The sequence below is a fragment of the Schistocerca serialis genome, chromosome 7 (genome assembly GCF_023864345.2).
Source record: "Schistocerca serialis cubense isolate TAMUIC-IGC-003099 chromosome 7, iqSchSeri2.2, whole genome shotgun sequence".
NCBI classification, from domain to species: domain Eukaryota; kingdom Metazoa; phylum Arthropoda; class Insecta; order Orthoptera; family Acrididae; genus Schistocerca; species Schistocerca serialis.
In genome coordinates this window covers 617,448,766-617,462,403 of record NC_064644.1, presented here as the reverse complement: position 1 = coordinate 617,462,403, position 13,638 = coordinate 617,448,766, and positions in this window count along the sequence as shown.

Sequence of the window (13,638 nt, the reverse complement as noted above, 5' to 3'; positions counted from 1 at the left end):
TTCTGTGATTCACCGTCAATAAGAAGGTCCAAGGGATACAGTAAATCTGAAGAAAAGCATCGGAATCCAAAACATGTCTCACATGTAAGGTTCAAAGCATAGACAGTAAGAAGAGTCTGTCTTCTTGTGCTTAAGTCGGTATTGTGCCTTTTGTATTTAATTCCAATGCAATTTCTGTGTTTCATCGTCAATGAGAATGTCCTAAAGATAGAGTAAACCTGATGTGAAGCATCGGAATCTATAACTGGTCTCACAGGAAAGGCTCAAAACGTAGACAGTAATTAGAGTCAGTCTTCTTGTACTTAAGTTGGCATTGTGCCTTTTGTATTTAATTCCGATGCAATTTCTGTGTTTCATCGTTAATTAGAACGTCCAACGGATACAGTAAACCTGAAATGAAGCATCGGAATCTAAAACCGGTACACAGGAAAGGTTCAAATCATAGAATGTAAGAAGAGTCAGTTCTCTTGTACTTAATCGGCATTGTGCCTGTTGTATCTAATTCCGATGCAATTTCTGTGTTTCATCGTCAATAAGAAGGTCAAGGGATACAGTGAACCTGAAGTCAAGCATCGGAATCTAAAACTGGTCTCACAGAAATGGTTCAAAGCATAGAATGTAGGAAGAGTCAGTTCTCTTTTTCTTATGTCGGCATTGTGCCTTTTGTATTTAAATCCGATGCAATTTCTGTGTTTCATTGTCATTAAGAAAGTCCAATGGATACAGTAAATCTGAAGGAAAGCATCGGAATCGAAAACATGCCTCACAGGAAAGGTTCAAAACATAGACAGTAAGAAGAGTCTGTCTTCATGTGCTTAAGTCGGTATTGTGCCTCTTGTATTTAATTCCGATGCAATTTCTGTGTTTCATCGTCAATGAGAAGGTCCAAGGGATACAGTAAACCTGAAATGAAACATCGGAATCTAAAACTGGACCACAGGAAAGGTTCAAAACATAGACAGTAAGAAGAGAAAGTCTTCTTGTACTTAAGTCGGCATTGTGCCTTTTGTATTTATTCCCGATGCAATTTCTGAGTTTCATCGTCAATATGGAGGTCCACGGGATAAAGCAAATCTGAATTGAAGCATCGGAATCTAATACTGGTCTAACTGGAATGATTCAAATCATAGACAGTAAGAGGGGTCAGTCTTCTTCTACTTAAGACGGCATTGTGCCTTTTGTATTTAATTCCGATGCAATTCCTGTGTTTCATAGTCAGTAAGAAGGTCCAAGGGATACAGTAAACCTGATGTGAAGCATCGGAATCTAAAAATAGTCTCACAGGTAAGGTTCAAAAGATAGACAGTAAGAAGAGTCAGTCCTCTTGTACTTAAGTCTGCATTTTGCCTTCTGTATTTATTTCCGATGCAATTTCTGTGTTTCTTCGTCAGTAAGGCGGTCCAAGGCATACAGTAAACCTGAAGTGAAGCACTGGAATCTAAAACTGGTCTTACAGGCAAGGTTCAAATCATATAATGTAAGTAGAGTCAGTCCTCTTGTACTTAAGTCGGCATTGTGCCTTTTGAATTTAATACCGATCCAATTTCTGTGTTTCATCGTCAATATGAAGGTCCAAGGGATACAGTAAACCTGAAGTGAAGGATCGGAATCTAAAACTGGTCTTACAGGAGTGGTTCAGAACATAGACAGTAAGAAGAGTCAGTCTTCTTGTACTTAAGTCGGCATTGTGCTTTTGTATTTAATTCCGATGCAATTTCTGTGTTTCATCGGCAATGAGAAGGTCCAAGGGATACAGTAAACCTGAAATTAAACATAGGAATCTAAAACTGGACCACAGGAATGGTTCTAAACATAGACAGTTAGAAGAGTCAGTCTTCTTGTACTTAAGTCGGCATTGTGCCTTTTGTATTTAATTCCGATGCAATTTCTGTGTTTCATCGTCAGTAACAAGGTCCAAAGGATACAGTAAACCTGAAATGAAGCATCGGAATTTAAACTAGTCTCATAGGAAAGGTTCAAAGGATAGACAGTAAGACGAGTCAGTCTTCTTCTACTTAAGTCGGCATTTTGCATTTTGTATTTAATTCAGATGCAATTTCTGTGTTCCATCGTCAATTAGAAGGTCCAAGGGATACAGTAAACCTGAAGTAAAGCATCGGAATCTAAAACTGGTCTCACTGGAGAGGTTCAAATCATAGAATGTAAGAAGAGTCAGTCCGCTTGTACTTAAGTCGGCAATGTGCCTTTTGTATTTAATTCCGACGCAATTTCTGTGATTCATCGTTAAAGAGAAGGTCCAAGGGATACAGTAAATCTGAAGTGAAGCATGAGAATCTAAAACTGGTCCCACAGGAAAGGCTCAAAACATAGACAGTAAGAAGAGTCACTCTTCTTGTACTTAAGTCGGCATTGAGCATTTTGTATTTAATTCCAATGCAAATTCTGTGTTTCATCGTCAATACGAAAGTCTAAGGGATACAGTAAACCTGAAGTCAAACATCGATATCTAAAACTGGTCTCACAGGAGCGGCTAAAATCATAGAATATAAGAAGAGTGAATCTTCTTGTACTTAAGTCGGCATTGTGCCTTTTGTATTTAATTCCCATGCAATTTCAGTGTTTCAAGGTCAATAAGAATGTCCAAGGGATACAGTTAACCAGAAGTGACGCATCGGAATCTAAAACTGGTCTCACAGGGAAGGCTCAAAACACAGACAGTTAGAAGTGTCAGACTTCTTGTACTTCAGTTGGCATTGTGCCTTTTGTATTTAATTCCGTTGCAGTAATGTGTCTCATCGTCAAATTGAAGGTCCATGGGATACAGTAAACCTGAAGTAAAGCATCGGAATCCAAAACGTGTCTCACAGGAAAGGTTCAAATCATAGACAGTAAGAAGAGTCTGTCTTCTTGTGCTTAAGTCGGTATTGTGCCTTATATATTTAATTCCGATGCAATTTCTGTGTTTCATCGTCAATGAGAATGTCCAAAAGATACAGTAAACCTGATGTGAAGGATCGGAATCTAAAACTGGTCTCACAGGAAAGGCTCAAAACGTAGACAGTAAGTAGAGTCAGTCTTCTTGTACTTAAGTTGGCATTGTGCCTTTTGTATTTAATTCCGATGCAATTTCTGTGTTTCATCGTTAATTAGAAGGTCCAAGGGATACAGTAAACCTGAAATGAAGCATCGGAATCTAATATTGGACTCACAGGAAAGGTTCAAAACATAGACAGTAAGAAGAGTCAGTCTTCTTGTACTTAAGTTGTCATTGTGCCTTTTGTATTTATTTCCGACGCAATTTCTGTGTTGCATCGTCAATACGAACGTCCAAGGGATACAGTGATTCTGAAGTGAAGCATCGGAATCTAAAACTGGTCTAACTGGAAAGTTTCAAAGCATAGACAGTAAGAGGAGTCAGTCTTCTTCTACTTAAGACGCCATTGTGCCTTTTGTATTTAATTCCGATGCAATTGCTGTGTTTCATAGTCAGTAAGAAGGTCCAAGGGATACAGTAAACCTGAAGTGAAGTATCGGAATCTAAAAATAGTCTCACAGGTATGGTTCAAAACATAGACAGTAAGAAGAGTAGGTCTTCTTGTACTTAAGTCGGCAATTTGCCTTTTGTCTTTAATTCCGATGCAATTTCTGTGTTTCATCGTCAATAAGATGGTCCGAGGGATACAGTAAATTTGAAGTGAAGCATCGGAATCTAAAACTGGTCTCACAGGAAAGGTTCACATCATAGAATGTAATAAGAGTCAGTCCTCCTGTACTTAAGTCGGCATTGTGCATTTTGTATTTAATTTCGATGCAATTTCTGAGTTTCATCGGCAATATGAAGGCCCAAGGGATACAGTAAACATAAAGTGAAGTATCGGAATGTAAAACTCGTCTCACAGGAAAGGTTCAAAACATAGAAAGTAAGAAGAGTCAGTCCTCTTGTACTTTAGTCGTCATTGTTGCTTTTGTATTTCATTCCGATGCAAATTCTGTGTTTCATCGTCAATACGAAGGTCCAAGGGATACAGTGAACCTGAAGTGAAGCTTCGGAATCTAAAACTGGACACACAGGAAAGGTTCAAAACATAAAATGAATTAAGAGTCAGTCCTCTTGTACTTAAGTCGGCATTGTGTACTTCGTATTTAAAGGTGATGCAATTTCTGTGTTTCATCGTCAATAAGAAGGTCCAAGGGATACAGCAAACCTGAAGTGAAGCATCGGAATGTAAAACTGGTACACAGGACAGGTTCAAATCATAGATTGTAAGAAGAGACAGTTCTCTTGTACTTAATCGGAATTGTGCATTTTGTATATAATTCCGATGCAATTTCAGTGTTTCATCGTCAATAAGAAGGTCCAAGGGATACAGTGAACCTGAGGTGAAGCATCGGAATCTAAAACTGGTCTCACAGGAAAGATTCAAAACATAGAGTGTAGGAAGAGTCAGTCCTCGTGTTCTTAAGTCGGCATTGTGCCTTTTGTATTTCATTCCAATGCAATTTCTGTGATTCATCGTCAATAAGAAGGTCCAAGGGATACAGTAAATCTGAAGTAAAGCATCGGAATCCAAAACATGTCTCACAGGAAAGGTTCAAAACATAGACAGTAAGATGAGTCAGTCTTCTTGTACTTAAGTCAGCAATGAGCCTTTTGTATTTAATTCTGATGCAATTTCTGTGTTTAATCGTCAATAAGAAGGTCCAAGAGATACAGTAAACCAGAAGTGAAGCATCGGAATCTAAAACTGGTCTCACTGGAAAGGTTCAAAACGTAGACAGTAAGATGAGTCAGTCTTCTTGTACTTAAGTCAGCATTGTGCCTTTTGTATTTAATTCCGATGCAATTTCTGTGTCTCATCGTCAATAAGGTGGTCCGAGGGATACAGTAAACCTGAAGTGAAGCACCGGAATCTAAAACTGGTCTCACAGGAACGGCTCAAAACATAGACAGAAAGAGGAGCCAGTCTTCTTGTACTTAAGTCGGCATTGTGCCTTTTGTATTTAATTCTGATGAAATTACTGTAATTTATCGTCAATAAGAAGTTCCAAGGGATACAGTAAACCTGAAGTAAAGCATCGGAATCTAAAACGGGTCTCACAGGAAAGGTTCAAAACATAGACAGTAAGAAGAGTCAGTCTTCTTGTACTTAAGTCGGCTTTGTGCCTCTTGCGTTTAATTCCGATGCAATATCTGTGTTTTATCGTCAATAAGATGGTCCAAGGGATACAGTGAACCTGAAGTGAAGCATCGGAATCTAATACTGGTCTCACAGGAAGCGTTCAAATCATAGAATGTAAGAAGAGTTAGTCCTCTTGTACGTAAGTTGGCATTGTGCCATTTGTAATTAATTCCGATGCAATTTCTGTGTTACATCGTCAATACGAAGATCCAAGGGATACAGAAAACTTGAAGTAAAGCTTCGAAATTCAAAACTTTTTCCAGGGAAAGGTTCAAAATATAAACAGTAAGACGAGTCAGTCTTCTTGTACTTAAGTCGTAATTGTGCCTTTTGTATTTAATTCCGATGCAATTTCAGTATTTCATCGTTAATGAGAATGTCCAAAGGATACAGTAAACTTGAAATCAAGCATCGGAATCTAACACTGGACTCACAGGGGAGGTTCAGAACGTAGACAGTAAGATGAGTCAGTCTTCTTGTACTTAAGTCAGCATTGTGCCTTTTGTATTTAATTCCGATGCAATTTCTGTGTCTCATCGTCAATAAGATGGTCCGAGGGATACAGTAAACCTGAAGTGAAGCACCGGAATCTAAAACTGGTCTCACAGGAACGGCTCAAAACATAGACAGAAAGAGGAGCCAGTCTTCTTGTACTTAAGTCGGCATTGTGCCTTTTGTATTTAATTCCGATGCAATTTCTGTGTTTCATCGTCAATAAGAAGGTCCAAGGGATACAGCAAACCTGAAGTGAAGCATCGGAATGTAAAACTGGTACACAGGACAGGTTCAAATCATAGATTGTAAGAAGAGGCAGTTCTCTTGTACTTAATCGGAATTGTGCATTTTGTATATAATTCCGATGCAATTTCAGTGTTTCATCGTCAATAAGAAGGTCCAAGGGATACAGTGAACCTGAGGTGAAGCATCGGAATCTAAAACTGGTCTCACAGGAAAGATTCAAAACATAGAGTGTAGGAAGAGTCAGTCCTCGTGTTCTTAAGTCGGCATTGTGCCTTTTGTATTTAATTCCAATGCAATTTCTGTTATTCATCGTCAATAAGATGGTCCAAGGGATACAGTAAACCTGAAGTGAAGCATCGGAATCTAGAACTGGTCAAACTGGAAAGTCTGAAAGCACAGACAGTAAGAGGAGTCAGACTTCTTCTACTTAAGACGGCATTGTGCCTTTTGTATTTAATTCCGATGCAATTTCTGTGTTTCATCGTCAATAAGAAGGTCCAAGGGATACAGTAAACCTGAAATGAAGCAGCGCAATCTGAAACTGGACTCACAGTTAAGGTTCAAAATATAAACAGTAAGAAGAGTCAGTCTTCTTGTACTTAAGTCGGCATTCTGCCTTTTGTATATAATTTCCGATGCAATTTCTGTGTTTCATCGCTATATGAAGGTCCAAGGGATACAGTTACCTGAAGTAAAGCATCGGAATCTAAAACTGGTCTCACAGGAAAGGTTCAAATCATAGAATGTGAGAAGATTAAGTTCTCCTGTACTTAAGTCGGCATTGTGCCTTTTGTATTTAATTCTGATGCAAATTCTATGTTTCATCGTCAATATGAAGGTAGAAGGGATACAGTAAACCTGAAGTGAAGAATCGGAATCTAAAAGCGGTCTCACAGGAAAGGTTCAAAACATAGACAGTAATATGAGTCAGTCTTCTTGTACTTAAGTCGGCATTACATCTTTTGTATTTAATTCCGATGCAATTTCTGTGTTTCATCGTCAATAAGATGGTCCATGGGATACATTAAACCTAAAGTGAACCATCGGAATCTAAAACTGATCTCACAGGAAAGGTTCAAAACATAGAATGTAAGAAGATTAAGTCCTCTTGTACTTAAGTCGGCATTGTGCCTTTTGTATTTAATTCCGATGCAATTTCTGTGTTTCATCGTCAATAAGATGGTCCAAGGGATACAGTAAACCTGAAGGGAAGCATCGGAAACTATAAGTGGTCCCACAGGAAAGATTCAAAGCATAGACAGTAAGATGAGTCAGTCTCCTTGTGCTTAAGTCGGAATTGTGCCTTTTGTACTTAATTCCGATGCAATTAATGTGTTTCATCGTCAATAAGATGGTCCAAGGGTTACAGTAAAACTGAAGTGAAGAATCGGAATCTAAAAGTGGTCTCACAGGAAAGGTTCAAGCATAGACAGTAAGAAGAGTCAGTCTACTTGTACTTAAGTCGGTATTGTGACTTCTGTATTTAATTCCGATGCTATTTCTGTGTTTCGTCGTCAATAAGATGGTCCAAGGGATACATTAAACCTGAAGAGAACCATCGGAATCTGAAACTGGTCTCACAGGAAAGGTTCAAAACATAGAATGAAGGAAGAGTCAGTCCTCTTGTTCCTAAGTCGGCATTGTGCATTTTGTATTTACTTCCAATGCAAAATTCTGTGTTTCATCGTCAATACGAAGGTCCAAGGGATACAGTAAACCTGAAGTAAAGCATCGGAATCCAAAACTTGTCTCACAGGAAAGGTTCAAAGCATAGACAGTAAGAAGATTTAATCTTCTTGTACTTAAGACGGTATTGTGCCAGTTGTATTTAATTCCGATGCAATTTCTGTGTTTCATCGTCAATGAGAATGTCCAAGGAATACAGTAAACCTGAAAAGAAGCATCGTAATCTAAAACTGGTCTCACAGGACAGGCTCAAAACATAGACAGTAAGAAGAGTCTGTCTTCTTGTACTTGAGTCGGTATTGTGCCTTTTGTATTTAAATCCGATGCAATTTCTGTGTTTCATCGTCAATAAGAAGGTACAAGGGATACAGTAAACCTGAAATGAAGCATCGGAATCTAAAGCTCGACGCACAGGAAAGGTGCAAAACTTAGACACTAAGAAGAGTCAGTCTTCTTGTACTTAAGTCGGCATTGTGACTTTTGTATTTAATTCCGATGCAATATCTGTGTTTCATCGTCAATACGAAAGTCCAAGGGATACAGTAAACCTGAAGTAAAGCTTCGGAATTCAAAACTTCTTCCACGGAAAGGTTCAAAATATAGACAGTAAGAAGAGTCAGTCTTGTTGTACTTAAATCGGTATTGTGCCTTTTGTATTTAATTCCGATGCAATATCTGTGTTTAATCGTCAATAAGAAGTTCCAAGGGATACAATAAACCTGAAGTAAAGCATCGGAATCCAAAACGGGTCTCACAGGAAAGGTTCAAAACATAGACAGTAAGAAGAGTCAGTCTTCTTGTACTTAAGACGGCTTTGTGCCTCTTGCGTTTAATTCCGATGCAATATCTGTGTTTTATCGTCAATAAGATGCTCCAAGGGATACAGTTATCCTGAAGTGAAGCATCGGAATCTAATACTGGTCTCACAGGAAACGTTCAAATCATAGAATGTAAGAAGAGTCAGTCCTCTTGTACTTTAGTCGGCATTGTGCCATTTGTATTTAATTCCGATGCAATTTCTGTGTTTCATCGTCAATACGAAGTTCCAAGGGATACAGTAAACTTTAAGTAAAGCTTCGAAATTCAAAACTTTTTCCAGGGAAAGGTTCAAAATATAAACAGTAAGAAGAGTCAGTCTTCTTGTACTTAAGTCGTAATTGTGCCTTTTCTATTTAATTCCGATGCAATTTCTGTATTTCATCGTCAATGAGAATGTCCAAGGTATACAGTAAACTTGAAATCAAGCATCAGAATCTAACACTGGACTCACAGGGGAGGTTCAAAACGTAGACAGTAAGAAGAGTCAGTCTTCTAGTACTTACGTCGGCATTGTGCCTTTTGTATTTAATTCCGATGCAATATCTGTGTTTCATCGTCAATATGAAGGTCCAAGGGTTACAGTAAACCTGAAGTGAAGCATAGGAATCTAAAACTGGTCTCACAGGAAAAGTTCGAAACATAGACAGTAAGATGAGTCAGTCTTCTTGTACTTAAGTTGGCATTGTGCCTTTTGTATTTAATTTCCGATGCAATATCTGTGTTTCATCGCTATATGAAGGTCCAAGGGATACAGTAACCTGAGGTAAAGCATCGGAATCTAAAACTGGTCTCACAGGAAAGGTTCAAATCATAGAATGTGAGAAGATTAAGTTCTCCTGTACTTAAGTCTGCATTGTACCTTTTGTATTTAATTCTGATGCAAATTCTATGTTTCATCGTCAATATGAAGGTAGAAGGGATACAGTAAACCTAAAGTGAACCATCGGAATCTGAAACTGATCTCACAGGAAAGGTTCAAAACATAGAGTGTAAGAAGATTAAGTCCTCTTGTACTTAAGTCGGCATTGTGCCTCTTGTATTTAATTCCGATGCAATTTCTGTGTTATATCGTCAATAAGAAGGTCCAAGGGATACAGTAAACCTGAAGGGAAGCATCGGAATCTATAAGTGGTCCCACAGGAAAGATTCAAAGCATAGACAGTAAGATGAGTCAGTCTTCTTGTACTTAAGTCGGCATTATATAGTTTGTATTTAATTCCGATGCAATTTCTGTGTTTCACCTTCAATAAGATGGTCCAAGTGATACATTAAACCTAAAGTGAACCATCGGAATCTAAAACTGGTCTCACAGGAAAGGTTCAAAACATAGAATGTAAGAAGATTAAGTCCTCTTGTACTTAAGTCGGCATTGTGCCTTTTGTATTCAATTCCGATGCAATTTCTGTGTTTCATCGTCAATAAGAAGGTCCAAGGGATACAGTAAACCTGAAGGGAAGCATCGGAATCTAAAAGTGGTCTCACAGGAAAGGTTCAAGCATAGACAGTAAGAAGAGTCAGTCTACTTGTACTTAAGTCGGTATTGTGACTTTTGTATTTAATTCCGATGCTATTTCTGTGTTTCGTCGTCAATAAGATGGTCCAAGGGATACATTAAACCTGAAGAGAACCATCGGAATCTGAAACTGGTCTCACAGGAAAGGTTCAAAACATAGAATATAAGAAGAGTCAGTCCTCCTGTACTTAAGTCGGCAATGTGCCTTTTGTATTTAATTCTGATGCATTTTCTGTGTTTCATCCTCAATAAGAAGGTCCAAGTGATACAGTAAACCTGAAGGGAAGCTTCGGAATATATAAGTGGTCTCACAGGAAAGGTTAAAAGCATTGACAGTAAGAAGAGTCAGTCTTCATTTACTTAAGACGGCATTGTGCCTTTTGTATTTAATTCCGATGCAATTTCTGTGTTTCATCGTCAGTAAGAAAGTCAAAGGGATACAGTAAACCTGAAGTGAAGCATCGGAATCTAAAACTAGACTCACAGGAATGGTCCAAAACATACAGAGTAAGAAGAGTCAGTCTTCTTGCACTTATGTCGGAATTGTGCTTTTGTATTTAATTCCGAAGCAATTTCTGTGTTTCATCGTCAATAAGAAGGTCCAAGGGATACAGTAAACCTGAAGTAAAGCATCGGAATTCAAAACTTGTCTCACAGGAAAGGTTCAAAGCATAGAGTGTAAGAAGATTTAATCTTCTTGTACTTAAGACGGTATTGTGCCAGTTGTATTTAATTCCGATGCAATTTCTGTGTTTCATCGTCAATGAGAATGTCCAAGGAATACAGTAAACCTGAAAAGAAGCATCGGAATCTAAAACTGGTCTCACAGGAAAAGCTCAAAACATAGACAGTAAGAAGAGTCTGTCTTCTTGTACTTGAGTCGGCATTGTGTCTTTTGTATTTAATTCCGATGCAATTTCTGTGTCTCATCGTCAATAAGAAGGTACAAGGGATACAGTAAACCTGAAATGAAGCATCGGAATCTAAAGCTGGACTCACAGGAATGGTGCAAAACTTAGACACTAAGAAGAGTCAGTCTTCTTGTACTTAAGTCGGCATTGTGACTTTTGTATTTAATTCCGATGCAATATCTGTGTTTCATCGTCAATACGAAAGTCCAAGGGATACAGTAAACCTGAAGTAAGGCTTCGGAATTCAAAACTTTTTCCACGGAAAGGTTCAAAATATAGACAGTAAGAAGAGTCAGTCTTGTTGTACTTAAATCGGTATTGTGCCTTTTGTATTTAATTCCGATGCAATATCTGTGTTTAATCGTCAATAAGAAGTTCCAAGGGATACAGTAAACCTGAAGTAAAGCATCGGAATCTAAAACGGGTCTCACAGGAAAGGTTCAAAACATAGACAGTAAGAAGAGTCAGTCTTCTTGTACTTAAGTCGGCTTTGTGCCTCTTGCGTTTAATTCCGATGCAATATCTGTGTTTTATCGTCAATAAGATGGTCCAAGGGATACAGTGAACCTGAAGTGAAGCATCGGATTCTAATACTGGTCTCACAGGGACCGTTCAAATCATAGAATGTAAGAAGAGTCAGTCCTCTTGTACTTAAGTCGGCATTGTGCCATTTGTATTTAATTCCGATCCAATTTCTGTGTTTCATCGTCAATACGAAGGTCAAAGGGATACAGTAAACTTGAAGTAAAGCTTCGAAATTCAAAACTTTTTCCAGGGAAAGGTTCAAAATATAAACAGTAAGAAGAGTCAGTCTGCTTGTACTTAAGTCGTAATTGTGCCTTTTGTATTTAATTCCGATGCAATTTCTGTATTTCATCGTCAATGAGAATGTCCAAGGGATACAGTAAACTTGAAATCAAGCATCAGAACCTAACACTGGACTCACAGGGGAGGTTCAAAACGTAGACAGTAAGAAGAGTCAGTCTTCTAGTACTTAAGTCGGCATTGTGCCTTTTGTATTTAATTCCGATGCAATTTCTGTGTTTCATCGTCAATATGAAGGTCCAAGGGTTACAGTAAACCTGAAGTGAAGCATCGGAATCTGAAACTGCTCTAACTGGAAAGTTTGAAAGCACAGACAGTAAGAGGAGTCAGTCTTCTTCTACTTAAGACGTCATTGTGCCTTTTGTATTTATTTCTGATTCAATTTCTGTGTTTCATCGTCAATAAGAAGGTCCAAGGGATACAGTAAACTTGAAGTGAAGAATAGGAATCTAAAACTGGTCTCACAGGAAAAGTTCGAAACATAGACAGTAAGATGAGTCAGTCTTCTTGTACTTAAGTCGGCATTGTGCCTTTTGTATTTAATTTCCGATGCAATTTCTGTGTTTCATCGCTATATGAAAGGTCCAATTGATACAGTAACCTGAAGTAAAGCATCGGAATCTAAAACTGGTCTCACAATAAACGTTCAAATCATAGAATGTGAGAAGATTAAGGTCTCCTGTACTTAAGTCTACATTGTGCCTTTTGTATTTAATTCTGATGCAAATTCTATGTTTCATCGTCAATATGAAGGTAGAAGGGATACAGTAAACCTAAAGTGAACCATCGGAATCTAAAACTGATCTCACAGGAAAGGTTCAAACATAGAATGTAAGAAGATTAAGTCCTCTTGTACTTAAGTCGGCATTGTGCCTTTTGTATTTAATTCCGATGCAATTTCTGTGTCTCATCGTCAATAAGAAGGTCCAAGGGATACAGTAAACCTGAAGGGAAGCATCGGAATCTATAAGTGGTCCCACAGGAAAGATTCAAAGCATAGACAGTAAGATGAGTCAGTCTTCTTGTGCTTAAGTCGGAATTGTGCCTTTTGTACTTAATTCCGATGCAATTTCTGCATCGTCAATAAGATGGTTCAAGGGATACAGTAAACCTGAAGTGAACCATCGGGATCTAAAACTGGTCTCACAGGAAAGGTTCAAAACATAGAATGTAAGAAGATTAAGTCCTCTTGTACTTAAGTCGGCATTGCGCCTTTTGTATTTAATTCCGATGCAATTTCTGTGTTTCATCGTCAATAAGAAGGTCCAAGGGATACAGTAAACCTGAAGGGAAGCATCGGAATCTAAAAGTGGTCTCACAGGAAAGGTTCAAGCATAGACAGTAAGAAGAGTCAGTCTACTTGAACTTAAGTCGGTATTGTGACTTTTGTATTTAATTCCGATGCTATTTCTGTGTTTCGTCGTCAATAAGATGGTCCAAGGGATACATTAAACCTGAAGAGAACCATCGGAATCTGAAACTGGTCTCACAGGAAAGGTTCAAAACATAGAATGAAGGAAGAGTCAGTCCTCTTGTTCCTATGTCGGCATTGTGCATTTTGTATTTACTTCCGATGCAATATTCTGTGTTTCATCGTCAATATGAAGGTCCAAGGGATACAGTAAACCTGAAGTGAAGCATCGGAATCCAAATCTTGTCTCACAGGAAAGGTTCAAAGCATAGACAGTAAGAAGATTTAATCTTCTTGTACTTAAGACGGTATTGTGCCAGTTGTATTTAATTCCGATGCAATTTCTGTGTTTCATCGTCAATGAGAATGTCCAAGGAATACAGTAAACCTGAAAAGAAGCATTGTAATCTAAAACTGGTCTCACAGGAAAGACTCAAAACATAGACAGTAAGAAGAGTCTGTCTTCTTGTACTTGAGTCGGCATTGTGCCTTTTGTATTTCATTCCGATGCAATTTCTGTATTTCATCGTCAATGAGAATGTCCAAGGGATACAGTAAACTTGAAATCAAGCATCAGAATCTAACAATGGA